At 42.6% G+C, this 13660-nt stretch overlaps 1 protein-coding gene and 1 non-coding gene across 6 annotated transcripts in view; one reads left to right on the top strand and one right to left on the bottom strand.

The window, feature by feature from the left end:
• The window catches only part of FHIP1A (FHF complex subunit HOOK interacting protein 1A), a 308399-nt gene that overhangs the window by 8938 nt on the left and 285801 nt on the right, over nt 1-13660 (top strand). The gene's annotated exons all lie outside the window — the stretch shown is intronic.
• On the bottom strand, nt 5751-5824 carry TRNAG-UCC (transfer RNA glycine (anticodon UCC)). The gene has a single exon. It is a non-coding gene; the product is annotated as a tRNA-Gly (tRNA).

Raw genomic sequence — 13660 nt, 5'->3', positions numbered from 1 at the left:
AAAAGTTGAGCCATATTTAAAGTTCGGTTTAAATATGAAGTACTGGTTTGCAACTATTCTTGCTCTCATCTGCTTTGCTCTTGTCTCTTGTAATTCCCTTTGCTCTGCCTGTGGTGAAGTCATTTTGTATCTTCCTCCATAATTACGTTACATAGCATGTTGGTATCAATAATTTTGAGCAAGGGTCAAGAAGATGAAATATGGAAAAAGAGCTCTGTGTTCCTAGGCAATTTGGGTTTGTCCAATTTTATGCACATTTCATTCAAGCTCTGTTTGATTTTCCTCATTTCTCCTGCAGTTAAATGTAGTTTTTGAGGAACATCGTTGCAAATCTGACCTCCTTATGCACTTTGGTATGTCTTTTAATCTCGGAGTATTTCAGATCCTCTGCACATTCCTTCTCCCTTCCCCTGCTGTCCTGCACTTATTTTCTAACATATTACAATTTACTTATTTATTTTGTGTATTGTTTATCAGTTAACCCCCAAATAAGAACGTAAAGCTCCACGAAGGGCAGGGATCTCTGCTGAATTAGTTTTGACTCTCTTTGGCTGTGTCCCAAGATGTAGACCAGTGCCTGCCATTCAGTAAAGTGTTTGTTGAATTGAATGGGAGTTTGCTGTCGTTTTTTTTTCAAAGATTAAAAAAAACTATTTATGTATTTGGCTGCACTGTTTCTTCACTGCAGCACACAGGATCTTCAGTCATGTCAGACAGAATCTAGTTCTGTGCCCAGGGATCAAACCCAGGCCTCCTGCGTTGGGAGTGCAGAGTCTTAGCCACTGGTGGCTTAGCCGGTTAGCCAGCCACCACGGAGGTCCTCGGGAGCTTGCTGTCTTGAAAATTCTTCACACCCTTGGTTGTCTGGGCTTTCTTTTAAATCCTGTTGGCCCCTCTTCCTTTTTCCCTTCTTGTTACTGAAGGTCCCTTCTATTCAGACCTGGGCTTCCCAGGTGGCACTTGTGGAAAAACACCTGCCTGCCCATGTAGGAGACATCAGAGACAAGGGTTCAATCCCTGGGTTGGGAATATCCCCCAGAGGAGGGCATGACAGCCCACTCCAGTGTTCTTAGCTGGAAAATTCCATGGACAGAGGAGCCTGGCAGGCCACAGTCCATAGGGTCACCAAGAGTCGAGCATGACTGAAGCGACTTAGCACCTCCAGACCGAGTCAGGCTCCAAACCACATACCCACCTGTCCCGCAGGTTGCTGCCTTCCTTGCAGCCGCATCTATAGCAGGACTGATTTAGAGTCTCCTGGCTGTTTGTGGCTTGAAGAGCACTGTCGCACATACAGTCTCATCTGAAGTCGTTTTGTGTCGGTGGCGGTGCTGAGTGCTTTAGGGCTCGTCTTTCACCAGAGCATGCAGGTTAGCAAAGTCCTGTGGCATCAAGGGGTACGCCATTCTCCAGTGTGTGCTGGGCACACTCTCCCCTTGGCTCTGCTCTTGCCAGCTTATAACTAAGGAGCGTGCCTCTTTGATAGCAGCTCTGGCCTTCTTAGGAACAATCACTGTCTTCCTCAGAAGAGTGTATGTATGGTATAAGCCCCCAAGTAGAGTGGAAAAAGTGAGGAAGGGAAAAGAAAAAGAGACAGACAACACCAGCACGTGTATGGGACACTTCTCACTGGAAAGTCCTTGGGTAGATGCTGAAAACAGTTGTTGCCTCGAAGTTAGTTTAATAGAGTAGTTCCAGCAGCAATTGGACACAGAAGCATGGAATCGAAAACCTTGGCCTGAAGGATGCAGATCGTGTAGAGATGGGAACTGGTGATTTTTGGGTTCTCTGTCAGTAAATTGCTGTTCCTGTCCTCCTGGCCTGTCGTCACTGAGCTAAGAAGATGGAGCCATTTTCTTCCTAAAGGGCTTCTGTTCTTGCCTCCAAGCCATGGGAGTGCTCAATAACTATTAGTGTCTAATGATGACACAGGAATGTTCCTCTGAGCAATTGCAGAGCTGAAGGCGTGTCTCACAGCGACAGGCTCTCACAAATCTCCTTTTGCTGTTTTGAAATATCACCGCCAGGGGAGTTGTATACATCTTGTTTAGGCAGAGGGGTCTTAAATATTCATCCTTTTACCTCTTCCTTAAGAGGAATGCCAGCATTTCATCTTCAGGCTGCCAGTAGTAATTTTGGAGAAATTGTATTATGACTTTTTCAAGGTACTTATTTTCATATAGCTCATTTATTTATGCATCCATATATTAAGTATGCTTGATGACGAAGGGCATGTACTTTGAGGTCAGTGGAGAGTCAGGGGTTAAATGGAGGTCTTTGGTGAATTATACTCTCTGGTAAGGTAATTAGCAAGTATTTATTGTTGTGGGAGGCAACGTGGGCATGGTGGAGAGAAGGTGCAGTTTGGACACAAATCTGGCTCAGACCTCTGCTTTGCTATTTAATAATTGTGTCTGAACCTGTTACTTTCCTGGGATGAACCTTAGCTTCTTTATGTTTTTATGCTCAGTCATATCTGACTCCACAGCCCCATGGACTGTAGCCACCAGGCTCCTCTGTTCTTGGGATTCTCTAGGCAAGAATACTGCAGTGGGTTGCCATTCATCCTTCAGGGGATCTTCTGACCCAGGGATTAAACCTACATCTCCTGTGTCTCCTGTATTGGCAGGTGGATTCTTTACCACTTGGGCCATCGGGGAAGCCCAAGTTTATAATGCACCCCCCACCGCAGGAATTTTCCTTGAGGGTTAAATAAGATAACACATCTGAAATGCTTACCATGGAAGTAATAATCAGTACATGGTAATTGTTATTTATGTACTAAATCTCTGTTGGCAGTCTTCTAGGGATTGTTAGTGGGATTCTTTCAAAAGTTATGAGTTAATATGTCTACAAGGCCACAAAAAATGTTGACAGACATGTATTTGACACACAAAAAATTAGGACAGCTTGTGATTAAGTGTTATTTGTACAGAAAGTAAGCATGCTGCTGCTGCTGCTAAGTCACTTCAGCTGTGTCTGACTCTGTGTGACCCCATAGACGGCAGCCCACCAGGCTCCACCGTCCCTGGGATTCTCCAGGCAAGAATACTGGAGTGGGTTGCCATTTCCGTCTCCAGTGCATGAAAGTGAAAAGTGAAAGTGAAGTCGCTCAGTCGTGCCTGACTCTTAGCGACCCCATGGACTGGAGCCCACCAGGCTCCTCTGTCCATGGGATTTTCCAGGCAAGAGCACTGGAGTGGGGTGCATTGCCTTCTCTGAAAGTAAGCATAAGAAACCAGAAATGTAGAGGTCACTGTGGTGGGGATTTTATTAGGATTCCTTTGGTTGTAAGTTATTAGAAATTTCAACTATATGGAAAGGGAATTTATTGACTCACATGGTCAAAGGTATGAGAGAAGTGAAGGAGGTATTGGAAGCCAAAGCTGGAAACTCCTATACCACTGAGAGTCTCAGTGTCTTTTCCCTACTTCTTCCTACTTCTCTCTGGTTCAGTTTTCTCCATGTGGCTGAGGGCATGGCTGCCCGAAAGCCAAGGATCACCCAGAAAGAGGGCCTGAGCTTTTAATCTACATCTCAGAATCCCAGGGCTGCCTCTGATTGACCTCCCTTGGATGGTACCCTCTTCCCTGTGGCCGGCGGCATACGTTATTTGGTAATTGGCAGCCCCGTCTAGAAACACATCGTTTGGGTGGAGAAAAGGAGCAGTCTCCTGAAAGAAGGATCATGCCATTCTCAGAAGAAGGGTGGGTGCTGGATGCAAGAGTAGGAGCTGTGTTTATTGCCGAGGGCAAAGAGGACAGCTTGAGCTGGTTGCAGGGAGAGCGTCAGGTGTGCAGAGCACCGACCAAAGGCACCAAGTCCAGAATGAGAAGATGGGTTATTATCAGTAAAACAGGATCTGGTAGCCTCAGGTTGACTGGTTCGAAGGGGTTGGTTGAAGAGTTTGGACTGGTCTGATTGGGCGTAAATCCTGAGAATTGACATCAAATTGACATAGTTATGTTGGGTCCTGCCTTTTGTTCTTTAAAAATAGGTTTCATATTGTAGATGGAGTATTTGAACTGGTAACTTGAGGACTAAGTGGAGTGTACTTGAGAAGTTACCCTCATTGAGTCAGACCAGGGTAGTCTTAATAGTCAAGAGGCAGATATCTGTCTAATACTACCTTAAAAAGGTGTTATCAAGCACTTACCTTACTTTTCCTGTTTTTTAAAAAACCAGTGCTGTCTTTCAGAGGAACCAACAAGTGTTTTGCACAAAAGCCTGATTTTTAGAATTCCAACTCATAAGTGCAGAAGGAATGACATAAAGAAAATATTATCATTTTATTACCTGTAATGAAATAACAGGAGAAGGCAGTGGCAACCCACTCCAGTACTCTTGCCTGGAAAATCCCAAGGATGGAGGAGCCTGGTAGGCTGCAGTCCATGGGGTCGCTAAGAGTCGGACACGACTGAGCGACTTCACTTTCACTTTTCACTTTCATGCATTGGAGAAGGAAATGGCAACCCACTCCAGTGTTCTTGCCTGGAAAATCCCAGGGACAGGGGAGCCTGGTGGGCTGCCATCTCTGGGGTCGCACAGAGTCAGACACGACTGAAGCGACTTAGCAGCAGCAGCAGCAGCAATGAAATAACAACCTAGGGAATGATTGTCAGTGACTCCTGAAACTTAGGTCAAAGGGCAATTGGGAACTTTATAATTGATAACATCAGACAGAGAATCCCTGTACCCACTGATCAGTGTTAACGTTACAAAAAGAGAAAAAAGTAAATACGTGCCCCCTAATTGGATAAAATAGGAAATATATAGAACCATTTGACATTACTTATCAAAAACCTGAATATGATTCTAATTAAGACTTTGTTTCTAACTGCTAGTTTATAAGAAGCACAGGAAAAAGGGGACCATGTTTAAAAATATCATGGAGATGTGATCAGCCAAATCCAGAATGTAGATATATCTGCAGAACAAGTTATTTTGTTTGTTCAGTAAATAAATGGCAAGAAAAACAAAAGAAGGAAGAACTATTATTTTTTTCCCCAAAGTCAGTGTCAGATAAGTGTTTTCATTTATTATATTTGAAAAAGTTGCCTGAGACTTAAGAGACATAAGTATTTTTGTATCTTGATTTGGCTAAATCACCACAAAGTTATAAATTATAAATATGAAATTAAGGCAATTTGGGAAATTTAAACTCTGGATTTAGACACATTAAAGGACTTTAACAAAGGGAATGATCATGGTATTATTTTAAAAAAGAGTATTTCTTAAATATACATAATAAAAAATTTTCAGTTTGTATAATATTGTGTTAGTTTCCTATAACTATGGTAACATTACCACTGACTGGGTGGATCAAACAACAGAAGTTATTCTCTCATAGTTCTGGAGACTCGAAGTCTAAAGTCAAGGAGTAGGCAAGGCCATGGTCCCTGTGCGATGCTAGGGGAGAATTCTTTCTTCTTCGCTGGAAGCTGTCCTTGGTCTGTGACTGCATCTCTCTGTCCCACCTCGCTTGGCTTTCTCCTCTTGGGATGTCTGTGTCTTGTCTCCTCTCCCTCTTTCCTATAAGGATACATGGGATTGCATTTAGGACTTACTTGGATAATCCAAGATGAATTCCTCCTTAAGACTGAAAGTTATAGCTGTATTTTTTCCCCTATATAAACTAATATTCAGAGCATCTGGGGATTGGGAAGTGACATATCTTTGTGGGCCATTTTTTTCTTGACTCAGATATGATGTATGATTTGGGCCATGCCTTGAGGCGTGTGAGATCTGAGCTTCCTGACCAGGGATTGAACCTGGGCCCCCTGCAGTGGAAGCACAGAGTCTTAACCACTGGACTACCATGGAAGTCCTGAAATTTGCTTTAAACAATCCAGCAGAGGCAAGAAGTGGGAATGGCAGGTTGTGAATAGCTATACATTGTTAATTGCTGACCTGAGTGATGGTAGCTCATCATACATAAAAACAAACAGAACAGGTAAATCAAAATGCCTTAGTGTCAGTTCCTTTCAGAATTTGGAACGTACGTATCAAGCCCTGATAAAGAAAAACTTCATATTTTTTCTGTTCATAAAACTTAGATATTAGGGAATTCCCTGATGGACCAGTGGTTCAGACTCTGTACGTTCACTGCTGAGGGCCTGGGTTCGATCCCTGGTTGGAGAGCTGAGATCCACAAGCTGCAATGTGCGGCCAAAAAAAGAAAAAAATTACATGTGAGATGTCTAATATCCTTGTTAATCCTTCAAGTTTTCACTACCCTTTTGGATGTACTTGTTTGCACTTCTTAAGAAAAGTAAGGGGTGAGTGAATATCCCTTCACTTGAAATACAGAAATTGTAAGACCTGAGTCTTAGATAAAAACCCACTTTACTCTTCCTCACTAAAATACTGGTGAGTGCATGAAGCAACAGTCAGCTTGGGAAACTCATGGGCCACGTGACTTATCATGACACCTTTGTCAAGCAGGTAAAATCACGAAAGGGTCAACCTTTTTACTGGAGGGCTCGCCTTTCAACTGTGTTTTAAGGTGATCATAAAATGTCCAGGTGAGCAGCAAACTTGGCATATCGAGTACGCTGGCAGAGCTCAATAGTAATAAATATTTTTCTGTGAATTACTTTTTTAGTTTTGTAAGTCTTGAGATTTTAATTCTTAATTCTAATCTACTTTGTTTTTCCTGAAAAGTAAAAGATAATGAGATTTTTCATGATTTCTCTTCTTTACCTCTGCTGGAAAGATTTCAAGGCATACATTTAAAAACAACCACAAAGAGCTGTTGTTGCATATCAGAAGTTATATTTCTGTGTGTCCAATTTAGCTTAAGTGTGTTATAAAGTATAGAGACTGTCAAGACTGTGTTTTAAGTGATTCAGGTTACTTCACATATACTTTAGTTGCTTAATGATTTTTTTTTAAGGAAAACAGAAATTCATATGCAGAGTCTGCAATCAAATAATGCCTGGGTTGTGACTTAAGTCACCAAAAGCAGTATTTTTAAATGTCAGTTTATCAACATGCTGTAGTTTTATATTCTTTCTTCAGTGATTTTTATATTGAATCTGTTTCTTTCCAAGTTGAAAACTGTATTTTCAAGGAGTGGTGTAGAATCTAGTTGCAAAATCTCAAAGTTAGACTGTCTTTTTTTTTTTTTTAGCTCATGGCATTAGACTTTAGCTGGTACATTTGTTGTTGATGCATGAGACTACTAAAACCCAGATCCCCCTGTATGTTTGTTCTGAGTATGGCCCAGATTGGCCTGTGTGCATCAAACACAAGAACAAGCGGCAAATTCAGTACAAAACTGGACTTTTTGTGTATTCATGGAGTTTATAAGGGTGACTGCATTTTGAACTTTATACCATCTTATGGGGGCTTCCCAGGTGGCTCAGTGGTAATGAATCTGCTTGCAATGCAGAAGTCTCAGGAGATACAGGTTTGATCCCTGTGTTGGGAAGATCTCCTTGAGAAGGAAATGGCAACCCACTCCAGTATTCTTGCCTAGAAATTTCCATGGACAGAGGAGCCTGGCAGGCTACAGTCCATGGAGTTGCAAAGAGTCAGACATGACTGAGCATGCACCACCACACAGAAAAACCCGAGTGCACTTTTGGCTGACCCAATACATTGCTATGACATGGTAACTAACCCAGGCCTACTGAAAAGCTGCATTTCTTTGGAGGGTATGGATTAGAAGTAGCATATCATAGTAAGATAGATATAAAAATGATTTTTCCATGTGGGTGAAATCATTCAGTTTAGTTCAGTTCAGTTGCTCAGTCGTGTCTGACTGTTTGTGACCCCATGGACTGCAGCACACCAGACTTCCCTGTCCATCAGGGAATTACCAGGGAACCAGTGAAATCATTGGTAAAAGAATAGATTTAAATCACTGCAAGCCTCTTGGGCATTCTGGTTGCTTACTAAATGGTTTATTATAAAACTTGATGGTGATTATTAAATCTCTCAGCCATTCCCTCCTTTCAGAGTTATAAAATCACCTGATTTATGTACCCTGTAATAAAAGAGAAATGATGTAGGGAAATCATTGAGATAATGGTTTACATTTCACTTGATATAGTATCATGAGAATCTGTTCTGCATTTTTTAGTGTGTTTTTGTGCAAGAAAAATATTTACTCAGTAATAAGGTATGGGTTTTTTATTACCCGGGTGCAACTCAGTTTTTCAGGAACATGCATTTTTACATAAAATGAAATACTTCCTAAGTCTTGTTTTTCTCTTTGTTATTTTTTCTTCTTTATATAAAAGATAAAATATGTGGGACCTGATTGAAAAAGAACTCTGACATTTGCATTGTGTGCTTTGGTTTGCAACTGATTAGCAAATAAGGAGGAGAAGGCAACGGCACCCCACTCCAGTACTCTTGCCTGGAAAATCCTATGGGCGGAGGAGCCTGGTGGGCTGCAGTCCATGGCGTCGCTAAGAGTCGGACACGACTAAGCGCTTCCCTTTCACTTTTCACTTTCATCATTGGAGAAGGAAATGGCAACCCACTCCAGTGTTCTTGCCTGGAGAATCCCGGGGATGGGGGAGCCTGGTGGGTTGCCGTCTCTGGGCTCGCACAGAGTCGGACACGACTGAAGTGACTTAGCAGCAGCAAATAAGGAATTCTTAGGCAAAACGAAAGTATTATCTTTGAGTAAATAACAAATACAGAATACCATCCTAACTTTTACTGCTTTTACATCCAGTGCCTCTCAAATCCACCCCTTTCTCTCGTCTGTGTTATCTCCACCCTCTCTTGTAGATTATTACAGTATCTTCTTAACTGGTCTTCCAGCTTCTCTTCTGTCCACTCTCCAGTTGGTTCTTTACTCCAGCCTTGGTGATATTAAATAATGTTGATTTTATGGTGTCTCTTTCCCATCCTCCTTCCCATTTGAAAGTCCAGTTGAGGCCTCTCGTCACTCTTAAGGTAAGTGAAGATCCTTACTGTGTGCCAGGCTCTGTGGAGTCCAGCTGACTACCTTGCCAGCCTCATCCTGGACCATTCTCTCACTAGTATTGAGACACTTCTCGACGCTAGTATTCACACTAGTATTCATGCAAAACTAGTATTCCCACTAGTATTCCCTCAGTGATAGTGTTCTCACTTGTATTCACTCAGTGCTAGTGTTCTCACTAGTATTTACTCAATACAGGCAATGGCACCCCACTCCAGTACTCTTGCCTGGAAAATCCCATGGACGGAGGAGCCTGGTGGGCTGCAGTCCATGGGGTTACAAAGAGTCACACAAGACTGAGTGACTTCATTTTCACTTTTCACTTTCATGCATTAGAGAAGGAAATGGCAATCCACTCCAGTGTTCTTGCCTGGAGTATCCCAGGGACGGGGGAGCCTGGTGGGCTGCTGTCTATGAGGTCGCACAGAGTTGGACACGACTGAAGCGACTTAGCAGCAGCAGTAGCAGTATTCTCACTAGAATTCCCTCGGTGCTAGTATTCCCACTAGTATTCCCTCGGTGCTAGTATTCCCACTAGTATTCCCTCGGTGCTAGTATTCTCACTAGAATTCCCTCGGTGCTAGTATTCCCACTAGCATTCCCTCGGTGCTAGTATTCTCATTAGTTTTAAAGTAGTGCTTTAGCACTGCAGTCTTTCTTTCATTTCTTAATGTGCCCATAGTCTTAAAAAAACAAAACCAAACCACAGAGCCTTTGCACATGCTGTTCATGCTACTTGAAACATCATTCTCCTCTACTCCACCCAGTCTCCATACCTTTCCCTTCATAGTCTCTTTGTTTAGTTAGTTAACTGCTGATTATCTTCAGTTCAGATGACATCTCTGGACCTCCATGGTGGTGCAGTGGATAAGAATCTGCCTGCCAGTGCAGGGGACACAGGTTCGATCCCTGGTCTGGAAAGTTCCCACATGCCATGGTGGAGCTAAGCCTGTGTGGCACAACTCCTGAATCCTGAACTCCTGGAGCCTGTGCTCTGCAAGAAGAGAAGTCACAGAGATGAGAAGCCTGAGCACCACAGCTGGAGAGTAGCCCCCTGCTGCTGCAACTAGAAAAGGTCTATACACAGCGACATAAAGAACTGGCGCCAACAGCCAAAACAAAAACTGCATCTTCTTAGAAAGCCTCTTTACACCAGCTGGTTCTCACTGTTACAGGCTTGTTAAAATAACAAGGCGGCCAATGGAGCCGCTCCTGCCCAGGTGCTCCATCTGCAAACTGACACTTAGATGATTCCAGTGTCCCTTGCTCCTTGGAAGAAAAGCTATGACAAACCTAAACAGTGTATTAAAAAGCAGAGACATCACTTTGCCAACAAAGGTCCGTGTAGTCAATGCTATGGTTTTCTCAGTAGTCATGTACAGATGTGAGAGTTAAACCAGAAAGAAGGCTTGAGTGCTGAAGAATTGATGCTTTCTAATTGTGGTGCTGGAGAAGACTCTTGACAGCAAGAAGATCAAACCAGTCAATCCTAAAGGAAATCAATCCTGAATGTTCATTGGAAGGGCTGATGCTAAAGCTGATGCTCCAGTACATTGGCCAGCTGATGTGAAAAGTCAACTCACTGGAAAAGACCCTGATGCTGGGAAAGATTGAGGGTGGGAAGAGGAGGGGCCAACAGAGGATGAGATGGTTGGATGTCATCATTGACTCAGTGAACATGAGTTTGAGCCAACGCTAGGAGATAGTGAAGGACAAAGAGGCCTGGCGTGCTGCAGTCCAGGGGTCACAAAGGGTCGCACATGACTAGCGACTGAACAACAACAACAAAGTGTCCCTGAAACTGCTCTGCTTGACCAGGAGCCCCGGGAGCATGACCAGTGCATCAGTCCACAAGCGCCAGGTCAGCTCTGAGACTTCCTGCTGCAGACGAGGGTGACTGCATGGCCCTGCGTGTCACTGATGTTTCCTGTTTTTCCCTTCCTTGTTCTTTATTCTCTATCCTCTGAAAGCTTCCAGTCTTCTGCCCCATTTTACAGTTTCTACAGGGAGACTGTCCACTTCATGAAGTGTTAAATAAAGTTTGTTTGTATCATCTCACTGTCTTCTTTAGTAATTTTTAATAGGTTTTTGCATCACCCTGTGTCTTTTTTTTTTCCTCCCATTGGATTGACTTAATGGTTATAATTTGTGTGCTTCTGTAAATCATCTTCATGAGGCAGGTAGAGAGCCCTGCTCACCATTATCTTCCTAGGACTTAGCACAGTACTTGGCAGATACTTAGGAGCACTGTAAATATTTGTTGTATGAATGAATAACGTGAAAAAATGGAATCAGAGATAGCTGTTACCTGATTAAGTAAACGTACAATCCCAATACTAAAGACATCCTAAAAAGCAAAACATGCTCTTCAAAGAAGTCATCTAGGGAGGTTGCCTGCTTATCCCATAGCTGCTGCTCTTACAAGGGGAATTTGGAATAGTTTTAAAGAATTGTCTTTGGAAGTAGTTTTCAAGCCACATAAAAAAAGCACTTGTTCTTTTGATTAAAAATAATATCCAGCTTAGTGGTTCCCTTCATTTTTTAAATGTATTTCCAGCTCACAGATCTCAACTTCCACTTTCAAAGACCCAGATTTGTCACAGTTGAAGTTTTCAAAAAGGTGTTATATACGTAAAGGCAGCCTTAAAAGACTTGCTAAGACATCTTGAGCATTGGTGGGCATTTTTGTGATGAGCATGTAGTTTGAAGGGACTAATATTCCTGTAGACGTGTGGACTTTGGTATTCTTGTTAACTTTACTGAAGTTGCTCTTGATGCTGTGCGGATGTCTCACTTTTGCTTCTGGCGGTGAGGAAGGGGGATACATTTTACTCTCAAGTCGTTCACTTCATCCTGGTGCCTCCCATCCTCCATGGGCAAAACACGTCTTGCAATTTTTTTGTTTTATACCAGCAAGTATTATAATAGGGAACTGAATTAACTATTATCAAGTGTTTTAAATTCCTTAGATGTTGAGTTCTTTGTTTCGGAAAAGTCCCTGTTAGTGTGAAACATGTCAGAACTGCAACCACGTTCTTCCACTGAAAAGTATCAGGGGTTCTTGCCAACTTCTGCTATTCAAGATTATTCAATATTTTTGTTAATTTATCTTTTTAGCCCCTATGCGTGCATGTGTGCTTAGTTGCTTCGGTCGTGTCTGACTCTTTGTGACCCCATGGACTGTAGCTTGCCAGGCTCCTCTATAGGATTTTCCAAGCAAGAATACTGGAGTTGGTTGCCATGCCCTCCTCCAGGGGAATCTTCCTGATGCAGGGATCAAACCTACATGTCCCGTATTGCAGGCAGATTCTTTACCTCTGAGCCACTGGGGAAGACCTTAGCCACTATCACTTAGCGATTTTCAGGAGACTTAAGTTCAATGCCTAGGTCAGGAGGATCCCCCAGAGGAGGAAATGACAACCCACTGCAGTATTCTTGCCTGGGAAATCCCATGGACAGAGGAGCCTGGCAGTCCACAGGGTTGCAAAACAGTCGGGCACGATAGAGCGACTGAGCACACATGCACTCATTGCCCCTTTACTTCCTGATTTTGGAAGGAAGTAGCTTTCTGCACTTTCTCTCTAACACTTTAAATCAGCGTGGATTTTTAAGTGGGAGTAACTGAGTTAAAATAACATGTCTGTGATTTGAATCTCTGGGAAGGCTTTTGGAGATACTGAACTGATAACTGCAGCTATTAAAGATTATCTTAAAGCAGGACATTTATCATAGCTCCATTCGGGTCACCATGAGCGCTGTGTTTTTTAATTGTTCACTTTTGAGAAAATGCTGTCAACTCAGTGCAGTATAGGTGCTCTCAGAAGAGTGACCTGCTCTGCGAGCTCACAGGGTGGCAAGCCTTAGCTACACAGCTGGGAACATAAGTTCTATTGACCTTTTATTCTCAAGTGTTCTTGTTTTCCCCTGAGCACCAGAGATTTGGCTTTCATTTGCATTTTGTTGGGTTTACTACTTGCCAGTAAGGGCTTCCATTTTCATATTGCTTCTGTGCTGGCAGCATTTATTTATGCAAATATAGTTTTATGCCTCCAGTACAAATATTTTCTTTGCCTGGCAATAGTATCAAGGTTTGTTAGAGAATACTCTTTTGAATTTGGTCTTTTAAAGGGTGGTTCTATGTTAATTGTCTTCTGTGGCAGTTCATTGCTTTTTATTAAATGAGGATCTTAGAGACCATTTAATGGTCGTACAGAAGACTCACTGTGTTCTCTGCCTGTCTGTGTGAATCTCAGTGAATCCCATCTTGACTGAGTCATAACCTCATACCTGATCAGTGACATTCATCTGTATGATTGCTGACTAACCACTCCCCACCTCCCAACAGAACTGCCCCCCAGAGGGATTTGAGTGCATTTTGATTGAGATGCACTTACATTAACATTAAGCTCTTTATTATTATTTTTAAAACTAAATCATCCCACCTTAAGCTGGGGTCATGGTACTGTGTACTGTGTTTAATGGGTACAGTTCTTGTTCTCATCACTTATCTGATTGCTGTGCTGTTTCCTGTGTGGGAAAGAGAATTGCCCTTCAGGTGAGGCAGTGCCATTCTGGGACATTATGATGCCATGGCTCTAGGAAGTCTTAGGAATGATGGCACTCATGTGCTCAAGTCACCTGTGCTCGCAGGATGAGTGCTGAAGGACTGTAAGGGTATGAAAAATTGATGGAGAATTAATACCTTGTAAAGAAAATCCC

Source organism: Bos indicus, chromosome 17 (genome assembly GCF_029378745.1).
Source record: "Bos indicus isolate NIAB-ARS_2022 breed Sahiwal x Tharparkar chromosome 17, NIAB-ARS_B.indTharparkar_mat_pri_1.0, whole genome shotgun sequence".
In the NCBI taxonomy this organism is placed as follows: domain Eukaryota; kingdom Metazoa; phylum Chordata; class Mammalia; order Artiodactyla; family Bovidae; genus Bos; species Bos indicus.
This window is presented reverse-complemented; position numbering and strand designations above follow the sequence as displayed.